Here is a 16,951-nt window from a genome sequence, read left to right on the forward strand (position 1 = left end):
AAAACCGTGTTCAGCACAACTTTTATAAATTACAGTAGTATGGTTATTGCAAACTAGTCTAATAAGCAACAAAGTTTATGATACTTTTGATGGTAAATAGGTTCATAGAAGATCATCATTCCTTTGATGGTAAATAGATTCATATAAGATCATCATTCTTGACACCAGACTTAGAATCAAGTTTATATGGAACCAGGGGATTCCATTAGGCTTCTTTCCTATTTTAGATGTTTTGAGTTTTAGAAAGAGATATTTTGTGATTAATGAGGAAGGATTGTGTGATGGATCACAAAAAGAAAAGGAACTGACTTCAATGGTGATTCACATTAATTGATATGATTCATATTAATGGTGATTCGTCATTATTTTGATGGTAAATAGGTTCATAGAAGATCATCATTCTTGACACCAGAATTAGAATCACGTTTATATGGAACCAAGGGATTCCATTAGGCTTCCTTCCTATTTTAGATGTTTTGAGCTTTAGAAAGAGATATTTTGTGATTAATGAGGAAGGATTGCATGATGAATCACAAAAATAAAAGGAACTCAATTCAATGGTGATTCACATTAATTAATAGTGCTGAAATATGGATGTATTTACAAGAAAAATTTGTATAACGAATTCTTTGTTAACTACACTTATAACGTGAAAGGTATGCCTGTTCAGTCTCTTAAAACCAAATGCCAATATTTTCTTTATTTTGTTAGGAACTTTTTCTGTATCATTTCCACCTGTTAATGGCGTTTCCTCGCTTTAAGCTAAATCTACCATTTTATTTACTTAAAAGATTGTTGCAAGAACATTGAGCGATCCTCATTTCATCATGGGTTAATTTGAATGTTGGTTAAACATTATTTGGCTAAATCTAGGGATTCCTTGGAATCCCTCCAATGTAGGAATGATTTAAAAAAACTTCAGGTTAATGATAGACAAGAAAACCATTGTGGGGTTTCACCCTGTTCTAGAACAAAGAACTTAAAACCTGCTGAGTCTGATAGCGTTGATGATTTTGGCCTTAATAAATTTTCCCATTTATCCCATTTACATATGTAGTATTAATGTGATGAAAATATGTTCAGAAATATCATTTTGACAACTGCTTGTGTAATGCGAAGCATGGTAAATAAAATGAAGTTTCAACACATCGAAATGTAACTCGAATTCAAAGATGAGGTTGAGTCAACCCTCTCAAACCATAATCTCCATTCTAATTCTACATAGAAGGAAGAAAATAATTAGCCAGGTCCTGAATCTCAATCCAGAATTAAGAAAAAACATACAACCCATGTTGGCATTATGGTACATTTGTTGTCCTTGATAAAAACCCTCATACAGGTTAGTTTAGAAATGATAAAGGGAAACTCCCATTGTAACAAGTCTATTTAGAGGTAATAGAGTAATGGTACAGAAGAACGGGATGATGGGACAAAGGATTACAGATCAAAAATCAAGAAATTGAGGAAAGAGAGTGTTTTAAGATATATAAACTGTTTAACCTAGTCCAAGTAGTGTATACATGAGGGTACATAGAATAAAAGGAGCTTATACATATGCACGCAATTTCACAGAAGGAAAAGCGCATATGGGATGGAAAATTAAGGTTAAAGAATACGAAGGGTCCATACCATGGTACTAACCCACAATATTCAACAGATTAACGGTTACTTTATCTTGTCTAAGAATACCATAGGTTCTAAGTGTTGTTTTGCTGCATAGCATTGACAAAGTCTCTAAGTATATAAGGAGGAGAAGATCAAAGGGCTAAATGTGCAAGTGAAAGGGTTTTTCATAAATACTTCTATGTGAAGTATATTTTGTGTTGTAAGGATTATGGTTATGATCTGAAATATCTCGTGCGGCCTTGGATACAATGTTGGATCAGGATCATGAGATCTGAAATGACTTATCATTGTATGATCTGATAATGGATAGACTAGATCGAAGTGCTAATGCATGTTTTATCATTTAAATGCTATGATCTAGGTATATCTAAAGTCTTGAAAAGTTGCGAAATTAAAATTCATTATTTGCAAATCTATACGCATGTTCACCTCGGTGAAGGAGCGTATACACGCAGGTTCGACACTTCCAAGTAGCATATGCAGAGGAAGGGATTGTTGTTCAGAAATGACTAATCTATCTATCAATGTTGTTGTTTTACTACTATTTGTTAATGATATCTTCATTAGATCTGAAGTAAAACTGAATGTATAACGCGATTGAGTCTGGCTGACTGATTGATTGAGTAAGAAGGGTGATCTTTGCTGCTATCTGTTTAGAACTCTGTAATATGATAGTAGATCTTCAAAATGTCTTTGGGTAGTACAAGTTTTGGTTGATAAGTTTTATGATTTAATATCTTTAGAGGTATACGCAGGTTGGATTACAAAAAGTAGTTTATACATGCAGATTGTCCTCATTGAAGTAGCGTATACATTCTGACATATGATTTTTGAGGTTGCAGTTGGTTCTGGTTGTTGATGCAGTGTTCTAGGTTCAACTCTGTGTTATGGTGACAATGATCTAACTCTTCAAATTGATTAAATGTGTTTTGCTTCAGAGTTGATGGGTTTTAGTGATTCGTTGATGTAATTGTATTTGATGGTTGTACTACAGTTATGGTGATCGATTTTGATGTTCAATGTTACTGATGGGTCCATTATGAACATTTGATGAAACGTTACCTACATATTGTGTTGATGTGTATGAGGAGTATCGAGTCTGAAAATTTATAAAACGTGGTTCCTGGAGGAAGAGTGGAGGGGGTAGCCTTTTGTAGGTTGGCGCCTATGTATTGGTACAATTTTATGCCAGTACAAGAGCTAGGGGGTTGTAGCTCCCTTCCAGTAGCAGTTGGAGAATGAGTAAAGGTTGTAGCCTTTTGTAGGTTGACACCTACGTACTAGTAAACATATCAACTAGTACAAAAGCTAGTTGGTTGGAGCTCCCTTCCAGTAGAAGGTTGAAAATGAGTGAAGGTTGTAGCCTTTAACAAGTAGATGCCTGCGTACTGGAAAAATTTTGCACCAGTGCAAAACTTGTAAACACTTTTTATAATAAAAAGATTGAAGACTGAGATGACAACAATGGTGGTTTTTACTCACATTGGGTTTCCGCCTAAAAAATCATAGTGTTCATGTGTGCTAGTGTTCATAGACAAGCCTGTATTGAAGAAAAATAAGCCCCAAGCAAATCATTTCTTTTAATTTTTTTATAATAATACTCCAACTCATAAGGATGATGATAACTGTGATAGCCATTGTCAACACAAGGATGATAATGATGTATTTACTCAAAGTATGTATTGGCAACAACATTATACTATTAGTGTTCCCTATCTAGACCATAGAAACCGACAACTTCAATATGAAAATGACCAATTAAGATTGATGAATAAGCTTAGGGAAAGTCAACAAGATAAAAATACTTATGGGTTGGAGGAAAAGCCACTGTCATCAAATACTCACATTATCATCAAATTTTCTAATGTCAAAGAAGTCACAATTTTATATCCTCATAGTCAAATTTCCATCAATTAATATGATGTCATTTGTTTATTTATAGGTTGTAAATTTGGCAAGGTATGCTTATTTGCTTTTATTTAGTTTATTAGTTTTGAGAGAAACTATAAAATCTCATAATTTGTAGTGTTCTATATGCTTCACTTCTTCATCAGCTCATTAGTGCCTTGATTTAATTGAGCTTAGAGGCTTATTTTAGAGCTCAGTATGATGTAATTTAAGTTGAAATTTTGTTTATGAAGACTAAAATATTTATTTTTTTAAAATCGAAAAGTAAAAAAATTAAATAACTATATAAAACATTTAAATATTATTCACTCAAAAAAAATTTTGAGGGTGAAAAAATTGGATCTTTCTAAATTCATATTAGATTGATGTTTAAGATAAATCTATGTTAGTAATATTTGAAATTGATGCACATCCATTGGGACGAAGGAGGCGTTGGATGGGCTAGGGAAAATCTTGTTGCTGATATTTATGTTATGGCCATGGGACTTCAAATCTTAAGACTGCATGGATACAATGTATCCTTAGGTAAATGAAAATGTTGACACGAAGAGCTAAGTTTTAGCTGTAAACTGTGCCAACAGTGAAAGATTTGAGTTTTTTCATTTTGTTGAATCATCTGCCACCATCATTCTTGGAAGATGTTTTAAAAACTTTTAGAGATGAGTATGGCGGGTTCTTTCGCTTCTCCGGTCAAACAGAGAGAGGAGTAAAAGACGTTAAAAGTCAATCATTTCTCACATGTTGCATTTCCAGGAGAAACAGTCATGGAAGAAGAAAAACTCTCCACCCAAAGATATCTTTGGAGGGGTTTGGAAAATGTGGATGAGAACACTCGGGGAGAGGTATATAGTATTTGCCGGCTCTTTTAACATCTCAGTCTTGCTGCTAACTCAACCTGACATCAATGAGTATATATTTATATATGTAATCTTATTTGCAGGTGGAGTGCACCCTCAAATATGCATGGCTTAGGAGTTTACCAAGTCTGGAGGCCAGAAGCTACATTGAAAATTACGAGGCAAACGATGTTTGGCTTGGGAAAACCATGTATAGGTAAGATTGTAAAATTTATAATATTTGTGTCCAATATAATACCGTTGAACCCAATATTGGTTTCAGCATGCTAAATAGTAAACCATTTGTATTTTAATATATATTCGAAGTTGCTAGTATTGTTTAATTCAACGTTTCAATCATTTAAGCCTATCTTACTTACTTTTTTATTCAATGTTTCATTCATGTGAGTATAAGCTAAGCTACTGTATCTCGCATTGTTCAAAGGTGGTGGAAATCATCGGGTTTTGCAGAGCTCAGTTTCACACGTGATCGTGTCGTTGAAATATTTTTCTAAATGTCCTCTTCTATGTTTGAACCAGAGCTAGCTTCGTGTAGAGCCGCCTTTACCAAATCTACCACCTGCGCTATCATTTTAGGCGACCTATATGACGCTCATGGATCTATAGAAGACATCAGGCTATTCACAGAAGCAGTTAAAAGGTGGAGATTTAATATATTAAATCTCTTTTGATCTAAAAGTAAATGAAAGTTTCTGCAATTACTCTGGCTGCTAAACTATGTATTCATGCCTATTCTTCGCCTTTGTTATAGATGGGATCACTCTCCGTTAGACCTAATGGAAGACCACATTAAAATATGCTTCCTGGATCTATACAATCTGGTAAATGAAATAGTGGAAGAAGGCTGCAAGAGACAGGGGCATGACGTGATGGAAGACCACATTAAAATATGCTTCCTGATACAATCTGGTAAATGAAATAGTGGAAGAAGGATGCAAGAGACAGGGGCATGACGTGCTAGGCTATATTATTTTTTTTTTTTTTTTTTCAAAGGTGGAAAAACTTATCAAACTCAGTTATCAAACCAACAGTGAGGACAGGAAAAACCTATCAAACTCAGTTGTCAAACCAACACTGAGGACAGCCATCTCTGGCTGCTATCCACGAATGTGGGTTGACGCATCACTATTATCAAGGAAAACCAGGCTACCTGGAATAACCCGCTGGTGGTCCGTAAGGGAGCAGGTCCAAGAAGACGAGCTCTTAACCAAGCAGAAACAGTTTTAGAATATAGTCTTAACCAAGCAGAAACAGTTTTAGAATATACTCCATTTAGTAAGTACTATGTTAAACAATTTTAACGTTATACAAGCTTTTTTTTATTTTCTTCAAAGATACAATTAAATAAGGGCAATGAATTTATGGTTCATATAATATATGGTAGTGGGAGATCCAACTTGAAGCATATACGAAAGAAATAGAATGGTCGGAAGCTGAATATGTGCCGTCCTTCGATGAATACATAGAGACTACTAATGTGTCAATACCACTGGTAACTATCGTTCTGATTGGTGTTCTTTTTATTGGAGAGGTTCTTACAGATCACATACTCTCTGAAATTGGTTACCGATCCAAATTTGTATATCTCGTGTGCTTGACAGGGTGTTTGGTGAACGATATCAAAAGTTACTAGGCCGGGTACTCAATCTCTTGTAATCTAATGTAGGGTCTATGTTTTGAACGGTTGCTAATTATTTGTAGGCGGAGAGAAGTCGAGGAGAGGTGGCTTTTGCCCTACAGTGTTACATGAAGGACCATCCCAAATTGTCAGAGGAAGAATCTCTCGAAAATATTTATAGTCTCATGGAAAACGCCCTAGCAGATTTGAAGTGTGAATTCCTGAACACAAAAAACGTGCCAGACAATTGTAGGAGAATCATTTTTTACAGTGCTAGATCAATGCAACTGTTTTACGCGGAAGAGGTCAGTTTAACACTTTCACAAACGAGTATTAAAGAACATGTCAAAAAGATCCTCTTCGAACTAGTTGCGTAGAATAAATTATTCAAATAAAGGTGTGTGGTGTTCTATTCACGGTGTAGTAACGCATGCGCTTGTTGATCAACAGTTGTTATAACCAAATTCTTTTTTTTTTTCTCTTTCTCATGCCGACGATGAAATTATCTATATGACTCCATCAACTTCACGAAGGAAGTTGAGGTGGATGGGTGCCTTCCATTTCTTGACATTCTCCTTTTGAGGATGGATGATGGTTCCATTTGTCACCAAGTATTTCAGAAAAATACTCACACAGAATAGTATCCCCATGCCAATTCCAATCATTTCCTAGCTCAGAAATTCGAGGTTCTCAGCACTCTTGCTTCCCGTGTTCTAAAAGTCTCTGATGATAGCCACCTCGAAAAGGAGAAATCCCATCTTCTTGAAGTTTTCAGATATAACAAATCTCAAAGCGTCAAGGCCTTTCACAAGGTATGTAAAATGCCTAGAGTTAAATCTTCTTGTGACGAACTTATCTCTAAGGTTCATCTTCCATATATCCAAGGAACCATTGATAGGATTTCCCATATCCTCAAGAATATTAATGTATCTTCTTCATTCAAGCCTCTCAATACCATTAGAAATTCTCTTAGATCTGTTAAAGACTCTATTGACCCTAAGGCTTCAAAAGGGGTCTACCTTGTTCCCTGCTCCTGTGGTATCACCTACATTGGAGAAACAGGTAGATCTATTAAATAGAGGATCAATGAACATGCAATAGACATCAGACACAATCACTCCCGCTCTTCAACCTTAGCTAAGCATGCAAAAAAATTGAAGCACCATGTCTACATTGAAGAATCCAAAGTTATGCTAAGATATATAATTTCCACCAGAGGAATGTTAGGGAGGCAATTGAGATCGAAAGGCATGCCAAAAATCTTAATATGGATGATGGTTGGAAATTGAGTAAGCGTTGGATTCTAGCTCTCTCATCATAATTCATCATTCTTTTTTATCCTTTCTTCTCTTCTTTTATTTTTGGTTTATTTTCTTATGTTTCTGCCTAGGTCCCCTATTTTTATTTTTATCAATTTTTATTTATTTATTTATTATTATTTTTTTCCCCTATTTTTTTTTTTATTATCAATTTTTTTCTATTTTCATTTTCTTTTATTTTCTATCTTTTTATTTATTTTTATATCAATTTTTTTTATCCCCTATTTTATTTTTATTATTATCAATTTTTTTTTTGTCTTTATCCCTATTTTATTTTTATTATTATCAAAATTTTTCTATTTTTCTATTATTTTATTTTCTATCTATTTTTTTTCACATTACAAAATTTTCAGTTTTCCTTTGACTCTAATTTGTTTTAATTTATTTTGGATTCCTTTTTTAGGGATTTAAGTGCCCCTCTATTAGATAATTTAAACATGATATTATTATTAAATAATCCAAAATTAATGTTATTAATAACTATAAATGAATTATTTTGGATTAAATATTTTTTCCAAACAACTAGCTTTCTAATATGAATAAGTCAACCCATAACAAACACAATGTTTTCTACACCAATCCATAATATTGAATCTCTATTTTTATTTAACAACTATTTTTAACTAAATATAGAATATTTTTCCTTACCTCTAATCCCAAAATAATTAATTTCTTTACCTACTAACTAATCCACCAACAACTAATTTCGAAACGTAGACCAAATCTTAACAATGTGATTAATCCAAAAGACTTATTTCTACATTATAGATCAAAAAATTCTTAGATCTAACAACAATAATTATTTTAGTAAATGTAGTTGATATACCCGATCGAGCTCTCGATCAACCGGTAATGATTGGAGAGAAGAGCATCAGGTTATACTCCTTACTGACCATGGGTGAACTATAGTTACTGAACCAATAGCATAAGAAACAGTCTTCAGATTGGCTTCTACCATCCATTCACCCATGTTCAGGCTGAGTGAAAGCTTCCATATAGCATTTGTTTAGCTAGTTGAGGATGGTAACACCTTCCAGAACTGCGCCCCTACCAGCTTATTATTTTCTCCATGCCCAATGGAACACTAGAAGGAAGTTTTGATTTTTGGTCTTACTAGAAAGGCAATGGTCTAGAGTTCTTGACACCTCATAAGGAGGATTTCATCCCTAGAAGGAGCCAGTGTTAGCACTGACATGAAGCGTTGACATTTTGAAGGCTAAAGGAAGGACATGGTCTACTTTGTTGTCCTAAAGAGGGCCCCACATGGGCCATTACCCCACTTTCCTCACTCTCCCACTTACATTTCATGCTTCTCATTTCCTAGCCTGACCCTCACATCCTAACGCAACCCTCTTTCACCTTAGCCTCAAGAAAATTAACCAAAAAACCCCGCAAAACCTTACTTTTCTGTGATATGCACCCTCCACACATTTCCCAAGGACACCTTGTACCTCTGTGTCCCTTTGCTGTTGGTTTTCCCTTGCCGATCCAATGGTCCACGTCTCATCTGATCAATGAAACCTACCCAATCATTCACCACAGACAGATCACCCCCGCCAAATTTGATGGCTATCGCTCATATCGTACGGGTAATTAGCGAGAGGAATACCCACCCGATAAAGGCGGTTTTTCTCTCTCTTCTGCTGTGACGTGTCATCCGCTGAATGGAATCGAGCAGACTCCACCATTTACCACTTATCACCCGATGAGTGCCCAATATAAACCATAACTGCCCAAAGCAAACCACCTTCGGGAGTTATCATCCGCGCACCTTCTTCACCCGATAACCATCAGATCTGTTCACTTAAGATCTAATGGCTCGAACATGTTCCTCTCCCACCATGACCTCGAACCTCCTGCATGCGATCTCCACCATGCATTCCCCTGGATCTGACAGCCCTCAGTCACGACTGCTCCCTATCATCCTACACCTCTCTGTCACTTTTCTGTCCATCTGATTTGGCACGTCCGTCCACCTATGCACCTCATACTCCACTCCCTATTTGTTATCCGAAGAATAAGGTGGCCAACTCTGTCAGTCTCATGACAATCAGACCACTGAACCAAATTAACAGAAATCATGGTCGAAGGAGGAAGGACACAACATGATCTCTGCAAACATAACTAATTAGTCATGGAGCTCCACTGCCACAATCAAGCCATCCACCTAGCAGGACATCACAATACCAGAATTAATTACCGTTTTCGTGATGGAAGGAGAATTGTATCCTTGTACACAATCAGACAGTTAATGCCAGTAGGTGGTCAATTAAGACATCCCCAACCCTAAACAGCTAAGGATCATTGTAAAGAAAAACTATAAATAGTAGAAAGGAAGATGTAATCGAGGTTGGCAATTGTGTTTTGGTTCAACTTTTAGAGATTGTAGATATTTTGTAACTTGCAACGTCTCATCTTCATTTTCAACAATGCATGCTTCTTTTGTTGTTAATTGCTCAATGTCCATTTCTCCTCTGTTCTAAACTCGTACCTAGAATGTTTTATTCATGATATCTTCTATGCCTAATGCTAGATAACCGTCATCTTATCTCTATATTAGTAAATTGAATGTATCAGTGAGTAGTTCACTCAAGTTTCTTTTGTATCAATTGCAAGATAACTGTCATCTGATCTCTGCATTGATAGATTAGATTTGCAAGTTTCCTTACTAGTCACAGCTAGCCATCATACATTCTGTATGCATCAGCTAGTGTGGTTAGTATTCCTCATCTATTCACCTAATTCCCAAACTATTGAGCATTGGTGGTCTAAAGCCTTGTAGTCTGAGGGTGTTCATGCATGTCTGGAGTGAAAACAGAGTAGAAGTAGTTATCTGGCTTGAACCGAACCATCATCCATCCCAATAAGTTCTTAGAACCATATTGAAGATTATATGTTACCAGGCATCTTCGAGCTACAACCTAGAAGAGTTTGTTGGAGCCCTAATGTAATTGGCGCCATTGCCGGGGAGAGGAGATTGAAACTCAGCTTCCCTGGGAGAACGACACAGATCCAACATTGATGATAGATAAGGTATGGACACATTTTTGGTTGCAATCATCTATCTGGCGACTCTATAGGAGGCCGAACCTTTTGGCGAGTCCACATAATAGTTTTGGCTCAGTTTGTGAGGCATACTCAGAGAAATCCTCAGAAGTCACCAGCTGACCTAGTGCCTGGCCCTCAGAAGATCATCAAGGAAAAAAGATATCATAGAAAGGAGCATCAGGATCAGGTAAACCTAAACAATCTTATGCATATTGGCAAGTAAGGCTTGGACTAGAACAAATACATGTTGAGAATATAACCTCTAGCACTAGTAGTGAAGAAAAATTTTCAGAGATTCATAAAGCTCCTTATTCTTTAGGTTCTCCTTTTGCTTTAATCCAAAATGAAACCTCACATCATATCCCCCATATTCCTTTAGTCATGTCAGTCACTCCTCAGCTCTCTATCATTCAGACTGCCAGTACTCTTCAATCCACTACAGCCATGGCAGACCCACAAGCACCCACCAAAATGGAGAGAATTATAGCTGCTAGGTATGGACCTCTAGTACTGCTTGTTCCTCTGAACACTATGCCTGTTGGAGAATATCAGAAATACATGCCTACATTCACCGGGATTGAAGGGGTTACTGCTAAAGAACATCTTGAGTCATTTTATAGTTATGCTGACAATCTAGACATTAGTGAAGATTATGTGTGGATGAGAGTATTTGTTCAAAGCCTAGATGTAGAGGTCAGAAAATGGTTCAAAGAATTGACCCCCAAATCTATAACTAATATTGAGGCCTTGGATGATGTATTCCTAAAGAATTAGGGGGATAAGAAAGACCTGCTCTACGACCATACTAAGTTTGGGAACCTGAAAAGGGAAAATGGGGAGTCACTTTCTCAGTTCAATAAAAGTTTTAACAGCATGTACAACAAGATACCAGCTGAAGTGAAACCCACCCATACCTCTGCTAGACTCATTTATGCCAGTGCCTTTGATTCTAACTTCTGTTTACTGTTGAGGGAGAGATGATGTGCTACTTTGGCGTAAATGCAGGATGTAGCCTTGGATGTGGAATCAAACATCATGGCTGCAGAAAAGCTCAAAGGTAATGCTGATAGAAGAAGACAGAGGCACGAGCCTTCATCATCTTTAGATCCCAAGATTGATAAAATGGCCAAGATGATAGAGTCATTAGCATCTGAGGTTTCCAAATTAAAGGTTGAGCAACACTCTGGGAAAGGAAGAGTTCCTAGCACCTTTGCTCCTCCAAATCAAAATACATATAGAAGAGCCAATGAGAAGTGGCAGATTTTTCAAAGAAACAAAGAGGCTAATGAGGACCAAAGGGTGAAGGCCCCATTTTAGAATCTAGTCATGGAAGAAGAACAGTTTGAGGAAGATGATGAGATTCATTGCATGGAAGGCGAAGGCAACACCACCTTTTTTACCAAAGCTGCCTATGAGAAGTCGTTATTCAATGGCCAGATCAGCCAAGAATGTTATGGTGGGGTTGTTCTACAAAATGTAGATCAACACCAATACAATCTGAGGACTATAATGAGTAATGTCAAAGAAACTCCTGTCCATAAAGTTGTTGTCCCTGCAGAACAACAAGCTAATAATCAGAAGCAACTAGCAGTTGATCCTATCATCCTCAAAGCTCCAGCCATAGAGGTAAGAAGCATTGACAAGTCCCCTTCTTCTTTCAGTTTTCAATCAGAAATCCAGAAGCCAAGAATACCTATGTCCCTGATTGAATCAGTGAAGAATGAGTCCTTCAAGAAATCGATCCTTGAGGATCTTGAGCCTAGAACCATCCAAGCTTCCACTGACTATGTAAATCTGTAGGATGACCAACTAGCTATTATCCTCAGCCCAATGATCGAAAATTGTTAAGATAGCTCCCCATCATTCTATGTTACTCTGCCTATTCATGGTAAAATCCTCCGTAATTTCCTTCTGGACACTAGAGCAAGCCATAATTCAATGCCCAAGGCTATCATAGATAAGCTCAGTCTTGACATTACCAAGCCTTATTAGTTGGCTTCCATGCAACTCAAGAAACCAGTTTGCTAGATCACAAAGAAGGGAGGCCCATAGATTTGGGACATGTTCTTTGAAGGGGCCTTCTCTAAGGAAGCTGTAGGAGCAGGTGAAGTCCTTATGTCCCCCACACAAGAATCAATTGATCCACCTTTTATATTAACTTTCCAGGTCACAAATGACACAACAGAGTATAAATCAGACCTTATTATTCAGCAGGTGTACAAAAGCTTCCAAGTAAAACATCCAAGGCTGGAAGCATGCAGAGAGGAGGTGAAATATAGACCATCTCTACCTAATAATATCGAATGCTAGAAATTTTTTGAAGTGGGTGATAAAATCAATAGGCTTTTGCAAGTCTTTGATGAATTGGCTGATATGCACACTGACCAAGAGAAAGAAACCTTTGATAGAAAGGTAAAAAGGGTCAATTATTAGTTGGGTGACTGTTTTCTCAAAAGGAATGCATCAAAGGGAGGGAATGTTTTTGATGGCCCATTCATGGGTTGTTCTCTGAACTTTATTTTAGTTAAGGCTTTCAAACCTTAGTATTGTAAATATGTTGTTTTCAAAGTTTTTGCTTATGCAAAATAGACTCCATGCCCAATGGAACACTAGGAGGAAGTTTTGATTTTTGGTCTTACTAGAATGGCAGTGGTCTAGAGTTCTTGAAACCTCACAAGGAGGATTTCATCCCCAGAAGGAGCCAGTGTTAGCATTGAGATGAAGCGCTGACATTTTGAAGGCTAAAGGAAGGACATGGTCTGCTTTATTGTCCTAAAGAGAGCCCCACACGGGCCATTACCCCACTTTCCTCACTCTCCCACTTAAATTTCAGGCTTCTCATTTCCTAGCCCGACCCTCACATCCTGGCAAAACCGTCTTTTGCCTTAGCCTCAAAAAAATTAACCCAAAAACCTCGCAAAACCTTACCTTTCCGTGATATGCACCCTCCACACATTTCCCAAGGACACCTCGTACCTCTGTGTCCCTCTGCTGTTGGTTTTCCCCCACCGATCTAATGGTCCACGTCTCATCTGATCAGTGAAACGTGCACGATCATTCCCCACAGTCAGATCACCCATGCCAGATCTGACGGTTATCGCTCATATCACACGGGTAATTAGCGAGAGGAATACCTACCCGATAAAGGCAGTTTTTCTCTCTCTTCTACTATGACATGTCATCCGATGAATGGAATCAGTTGGACTCCACTGTTTACCACTTACCACGCGATGAGTGCTCGATATAAACCATAACTGCCCAAACCAAACCACCTTCGGGAGTTATCATCCGCACACCTTCTTCACCCGATAACCATCGGATCTGTTCACTTAAGATGTAACATCCTGAACATGTTCCTCTCCCACCACGACCTTGGACATGCTGCACGCGATCTCCACCCTGCATTCCCCTGGATCCGATAGCCCTCATTCGCGACTGCTCCCGATCGTACTCCACCTCTCAGTCACTTCTCTATCAATCTGATTTGGCACGTTCGTCCACCTATGCACCTCATACTCCACTCCCTATCTGTTATCTGAGGAACAAGGTGGCCAACTCTGTCAATCTCATGACAATCAGACCGCTGAACCAAATTAACAGAAAGCATGGTCGAAGGAAGAAGGACACAACATGATCTCTGCAAACAGAACTAATCAGTCATGGAGCTCCACTACCACAATCAAGCAATCCACCTAGAAGGACATCACAGTACCAGAATTAATTACCGTTTTCGAGATGGAAGGAGAATTGTATCCTTGTACACAATCAGACAGTTAATGCCAGTAGGTGGTCAATTAAGACATCCCCAGCCCTAAACAGCTAAGGATCATTGTAAAGAAAAACTATAAATAGCAGAAAGGAAGATGTAATCGAGGTTGGAAATTGTGTTTTGGTTCAACTTTTAGAGATTGTAGATATTTTGTAACTTGCAACGTCTAATCTTCATTTTCAACAATGCATGCTTCTTTTGCTGTTAACTTCTCAATGTCCATTTCTCCTCTATTCTAAACTTGTACCTAGAATGTTTTATTCATGATATCTTCTATGCCTAATGCTAGATAACTGTCATCTTATCTCTATATTAGTAAATTGAATGTATCAGTGAGTAGGTCACTAAGGTTTCTTTTGTATCAACTGCAAGATAATTGTCATCTTATCTCTACATTGATAGATTAGATTTGCAAGTTTCCTTACTAGTCACAGCTAGCCATCATACATTCTGTATGCTTCTGCTAGTGTGGTTAGTATTCCTCAGCTATTCACCTAATTCCCATACTATTGAGCATTGGTGGTCTAAAGCCTTGTAGTCTGAGGGTGTTCATGCATGTCTGGAGTAAAAACAGAGTAGAAGTGGTTATCTGGCTTGAACTGAACCATCATTCATCCCAATAAATTCCTAGAACCATATTGAAGATTATATGTTACCAGGCATCTTCGAGCTACAACCTAGGAGAGTTTGTTGGAGCCCTAACGTAATTGGCGCCGTTGCTGGGGAGAGGAGATTGAAGCTCAACTTCCCTGGGAGAATGACACAGATCCAACATTAATGATAGACAAGGTCTAGACACATTTTTGGTTGTAATCATCTATCTGGCGACTCTACAAGAGGTCGAACCTTTCGGTGACTCCACATAATAGTTTTGGCTCAGTTTGTGAGGCATACTCAGAGAAATCCTCAGAGGTCACCAACTGACCCAGTGCCTGGCCCTCAAAATATCATCAAGGAAAGAAAGATATCACAGAAAGGAGAATCAGGATCAGGTAAACCTAAATAATCTTATGAATATTGGCAAGTAATGCTTGGACTATAACAAATATGTGTTGAGAATATAGCCTCTAGCACTAGCAGTGAAGAAAAATTTTCAGAGATTCATAAATCTCCTTATTCTTTAGGTTCTCCTTTTGCTTTAATCGCAAGGGAAACCTCACATCCTATCCCCCATATTCCTTTAGTCCTGTCAGTCACTCCTAAGCTCTCTATCATTCAGACTGCCAGTACTCTTCAATCCACTATAGCCATGGCAGGCCCACAAGCACTCACCAAAATGGAGAGAATTATCGCTGCTAGGTATGGACCTTTAGTACTGCCTGTTCCTCTGAACGCTATGCCTGTTGGAGAATATCAGAAATACATGCCTAAGTTCACCGGGATTGAAGGGGTTACTGCTGAAGAACATCTTGAGTCCTTTTATAGTTATGCTGATAATCTATACATTAGTGAAGATGATGTGTGGATGAGAGTATTTGTCCAAAGCCTAGATGGAGAGGCCAGAAAATGGTTTAGAGAATTGAACCCCATATCTATAACTAATATTCAGGCCTTGGATGATGTATTCCTAAAGCATTGGGGTGATAAGAAAGACCTGCTATACTACCATACTGAGTTTGGGAACCTGAAAAGGGAAAATGGGGAGTCACTTTCTCAGTTCAATAAAAGTTTCAACTACATGTACAACAAGATACCAGCAGAAGTTGAACCCACCCGTACCTCTGCTAGACTCATTTATGCCTGTGCCTTTGATTCTAACTTCTGTTTACTGTTGAGGGAGAGACGATGTGCTACTTTGGCTGATATGCAGGATGCAGCCTTGGAAGTGGAATCAAACATTGTGGCTACAGAAAAGCTCAAAGGTAATGCTGATAGAAGAAGATAGAGGCACAAGCCTTCATCATCTTCGGATCCCAAGATCGATAAAATGGCCAAGATGATAGAGTCATTAGCCTCTGAGGTTTCCGAATTAAAGGTTGAGAAACACTCCGGGAAAGGAATAGTTCCTAGCACCTTCACTCCTCAAAATCAAAATCCATATAGAAGAGCCAATGAGAAGTGGCAGATTTTGCAAAGAAACAAAGAGGCTAATGAGGACCAAAGGGTGAAGGCCCCATTTTAGAATGTAGTCATGGAAGAAAAACAGTTTGAGGAAGATGATAAGATTCACTGCATGGAAGGCAAAGGCAGTGCCACCCTTTTGACCAAAGTTGCCTATGAGAAGTCGTTATTCAATGGCCAGATCAGCCAAGAATGTTATGGTGGGGTTGTTCTACAAATTGTAGATCAAAACCAATACATTCTGAGGACTATGATGAGTAATGTCAAAGAAACTCCTATCCATAAAGTTGTTGTCCCTGCAGAACAACAAGCTAATAATCAAAAGTAACCGGCAGTTGATCCTATCATCCTTAAAGCTCCAGCCATAGAGGTAAGAAGCCTTGAAAAGTCCCCTTCTTCTTTTAGTTTTCAATCAGAAATCCAGAAGCCAAGAATACCTATGTCCCTGATTGAATCAGTGAAGAATGAGTCCTTCAAGAAATCGATCCTTGAGGATCTTGAGCCTAGAACCATCCAAGCTTCCACGGACTCTGTAAATCTGCAGGATGACCAACTAGCTATTATCCTCAGCCCAATGATCGAAAATTGTCAAGATAGCTCCCCATCATTCTATGTTACTCTACCTATTCATGGTAAAATCCTCTGTAATTTCCTTCTGGACACTAGAGCCAGGCATAATTCAATGCCCAAGGCTGTCATAGATAAGCTCGGTCTTGACATTACCAAGCCTTATTATTTGGCTTCC

The 16,951-nt window shown here is 37.9% G+C and overlaps 1 pseudogene; it reads left to right on the forward strand.

Moving 5' to 3' along the window:
• The first annotated feature begins 3,938 nt into the window (after positions 1-3,938).
• On the forward strand, positions 3,939-6,386 carry LOC149229608 (monofunctional isopimaradiene synthase, chloroplastic-like; annotated as a pseudogene).
• Positions 6,387-16,951: the final 10,565 nt, after the last annotated feature.

The sequence above is a fragment of the Pinus tabuliformis genome, chromosome J, assembly GCF_031772625.1.
Source record: "Pinus tabuliformis cultivar Carrire ecotype Pingquan chromosome J, CPIR1, whole genome shotgun sequence".
NCBI lineage: Eukaryota > Viridiplantae > Streptophyta > Pinopsida > Pinales > Pinaceae > Pinus > Pinus tabuliformis.